The 4,032-nt window shown below is 36.1% G+C and overlaps 1 pseudogene; it reads left to right on the top strand.

The window, feature by feature from the left end:
- Positions 1–2,518: 2,518 nt before the first annotated feature.
- On the top strand, positions 2,519–3,021 carry LOC122728899 (annotated as a pseudogene).
- Positions 3,022–4,032: the final 1,011 nt, after the last annotated feature.

Here is a 4,032-nt window from a genome sequence, read left to right as displayed (position 1 = left end):
CCTTCCAAGCCATTCTTGGTTAGAAGATGATTTCAGCACTTTCTTCTGTGAGTTTTGCTGCTACGGGCATTTTCCTATGACCTTATTTGGATGTTTTTTGGAGTGATCGTGTCATGAGTTCTGGAGCTCACTGCCTTTCTGCTGCCATCTTGGCTCTGCCTCGGAAGTCCCCAGTGCTTTAATTACCAAATCTGATGGCTTTTTCCCAGTCCTCATCTTTTTTGGCCTCTTTGTAATGTTTAATGCTATTACCTTCATCCCACTCTCCTCCACATTTTAAATACTTAGTTTCTCCTTTTTTGGGCTAATAAAAATGTTGTAAGTATGTGATTGATTAAAAACTCATATCTATACATGTTAGTAAGTTAGAAACAGAAATTTTTTATTTGTTAAAAAATTTCCCTAAGATGATACCATAGGTAAATTAGGAGAGGAAGGAATAGTTTACCTTTCAGATCTTTGGAAAGGGGAACAGTTTATGACCAAACAAGACATAGAGAATATTATGAAATGCAAAATGGATGATTTTGATTACATTAAATTAAAAAAGTTTTTGTACAAACAGAAGCAATGCATCCAAAATTAGAAGGGAGACAGAAAGCTGGGAAACAATTTTTATAGCCAATACTTCTGATAAAGGCCTCATTTCTAAAATATATAGGGAAGTAAATTGAATTTATAAGAATCCAAGTCACTCCCCAATTGAGAAATGTTCAAAGGATATTAACAGGCAGTTTTCTGAAGAAGAAATCAAAGCTATCTATTGCCATTCAAAAAAATGCTTTAAATTACAATTGATTAGAGAAATGCAAATTAAAACAACTCTGAGATACCATCTGACACCTACCATATTGGCTAATATGACAAAAAAGGAAAATAATAAATGCTGGAGAAGCTGTGGAAAAATTGGAACATTGTTGGTGGAGCTATGATCCAACCATTCTGGAGAGCAATTTGGAATTATGCCCAAAGGGCTATGGGACTGTGCATACCCTTTGACCCAGTAATACCACTATTGGGTCTTTTTCCCAAAGAGATCATAAAAAAGAGAAAAGGACCCACATATACAAAAAATATTTATAGCTACTCTTTTTGTCATGGCAAGGAATTGGAAATTGAGGGGCTGTCCATCAATTGGGGAATGGCTGAAGAAGTTGTGGTATATGAATGTAATGTAATACTATTGTGCTGTAAGAAACAATGAGCAAGCAGATTTCAGAGAAGGACTTGCATGAACTGATGATAAGTGAGATGAGCAGAACCAGGAGAACATTGTACACAGTATCATCAACATTAGTGTTGACCAACTGTGATAGACTTGATTCTTCTCAGCAGTACAATAGTCCAAGATAGTTCCGAAGGACTTGTGATGGAAAATGCTCTCCAAATCCAGAAAGAAAAAAAAAAAGAACTGTGGAATATGGATGCAGATTGACCCATACTATTTCTCTTGTTTTTGGTACTGTTGTTTTTCTTTTTTGAGGTTTTTCCTTTTTGCTCTGATTCTTCTCTTATAACATGACTAATGCAGAAATACGTTTAATGTTATTGTACATATATAACCTATATCAGATCACTCACTGTCTTGGGGAGGGGTTGAGGGAGGGGAGGGAGGGAGAAAAATTTGAAACTAGAAATCTTATAAAAATAAATGTTGAAAATTATCTCTACATGTAACTGGGAAATAATGAAATACTTTTATAATTTTTTTCTTTTAGTGAGGCAATTGGGGTTAAGTGACTTGCCCAGGGTCACACAGCTAGTAAGTGTTAAGTGTCTGAGGCTGGATTTGAACTCAAGTACTCCTGACTCCAGGGCTGGTGCTCTATCCACTGTGCCATCTAGCTGCCCCTAAATACTTTTATAATTAAAAAAAAAACTCCCTAAAACTTCAGTGGGTTTTGAACCTGTTTTATAAACGCACACACACACACACACACACACACACAGAGCACCTGATTAGTTTATAAGAACAACTGATTGAAATCAGGGGAAGTAGAAATTTAGTAGTTGAATTTCTTTTCTTTCTTTCTTTCTTTCTTTCTTTCTTTCTTTCTTTCTTTCTTTCTTTCTTTCTTTCTTTCTTTCTTTCTTTCTTTCTTTCTTTCTTTCTTTCTTTCTTTCTTTCTTTCTTTCTTTCTTTCTTTCTTTCTTTCTTTCTTTCTTTCTTTCTTTCTTTCTTTCTTTCTTTCTTTCTTTCTTTCTGGACAATAAGGGTTAAGTGACTTGCCCAGCATCACAGAGATATTAAGTATCAAGTGTCTGAGGCCGGATTTGAACTCAGGTTCTCCTGAATCCAGGGCTGGTACTTTATTCACTGCACCACCTAGCTGCCCCCTAGTATGAAATCCAAATTGTCAATGATAAGGAATCATTATTACAAAATTTTAGTGAGAGCAATTTTGCTCTCATTAAAATAAGATATTATTTTCAAAATGTTATTTCATCTTAATCTCATCCTTTAAAATTTTCTGTTCTAGGGCCTGGAAGTCAGGAAATCCTGCAGTAAGAATGAAAAATGACCTCAGAGGAAACCAAGTCTATACTGTTCATTTTGGGGGGCAATATTCATCATTCACCTATAACAGAAAAAGTTTCTAGGAAACTTGTAACTGATCAAAATATTTCAAACAAATAGAAGATAGAAAGTGCAACAACATCTACATATTAAGGAGGAAAATTTGATTATCAAGGGGAGATTAGAATGAGGAAACATGGCATTACCATGAATCATATTGCCAGGCAGATTACCAAAAATTTCCACACCTTTGATTATATACTATGTGTGGATGAAAGCAATCTGAGAGATATGAATAGAAAAGTTAATCAAGTTAAAAAGTGCAAAGCTAAAATTGAAACTCTCGGAAGCTATGAGCCCAGAAGCAAGTTATTATTGAAGATCTATATTATGGCAATGACTATGACTTTGCATCTGTGTATGAGCAATGTGTTAGGTGCTGCAAAGTATTTTCGGAAAAATCTCAAGTCTCATGCTCATTTATTGCCAGAGGCCAACAATGATTGATATCAACTTAGTTTATTAAAGTGTAATGATGTACTGAAAAAATAATTCTGTTGTAGCACATGAATGACTTGGGTGCGGAACCTATTTCTCCATCTTGTCTTGGGTTAGATTGCTCCCCTCAAGTTATATTGATACTGACAAGTCAGGGTTCCTCAGAAAGGCAGCCACACTCCTATAACTCCTAGGTAGCCTGGGTGGGAGAAATGTATGTGTCCTCCTCATGTGTCCCCATCAGTGTACTTCCTATTGAACCAATAAGTCACGATGACATGGTTCACTCTTTTTTTTAAAAATTATTTTATTTAGCCATTCATTCATTCATTTATTTATTTTGATTAACTCTTTTAATTTTTTTGCAGGGTAATGGGGGTCAAGTGACTTGCCCAGGGTCACACAGCTAGTAAATGTCAAGTGTCTGAGGCTGGATTTGAACTCAGGTACTCCTGAATCTAGGGCCAGTGCTTTATCCACTGTGCCACCTTAGCTGCCCCACTATTAACTCTTAATCAGAAACATTTACTAAATGGAAGTCAAATCAAGACTAATTAAAACATATTATTCTTCCTATAAACTGGAGACACATTTTCTCACCAATGTACATGGTGCCTTTGGGGTATGGAGGAGACAAACTTACAAAACCATCAGGGAACACATCTCTCTAGGGTGATTCACAGCTCTTGACTTTGGGCTTTGATATCTGTTCTCCTCTTTGGGAACAATCTGACCAACAGTTCACTGATGAACAGGGCTAAGCTTCTTCTAAGTCTTTCTGTTTTCCTTTCAGGTGGGGCCACTTCTGGGCTGGCTACTATATTGGGAGAGCACTTCTGTCAAGACAATGCTGAGCTCTTTCAGAAAAATGTAATCCTTTTCTTTGGGGTTACAGAACTTTCAAGGTCTTCTCCCTTGGCTAGGCTCTGAAGCAGTTATATTAATACAGTTGTGTGATCAAAAAAAGTTTAGAGACCACATACTAGTAATTAAATAAAAGAGAAATTTTGCGTGAC

This window comes from Dromiciops gliroides, chromosome 5, assembly GCF_019393635.1.
Source record: "Dromiciops gliroides isolate mDroGli1 chromosome 5, mDroGli1.pri, whole genome shotgun sequence".
NCBI classification, from domain to species: Eukaryota; Metazoa; Chordata; class Mammalia; order Microbiotheria; family Microbiotheriidae; genus Dromiciops; species Dromiciops gliroides.
Note: the sequence above shows the minus strand (reverse complement) of the source record. Positions and strands in the feature narration are given on the sequence as shown.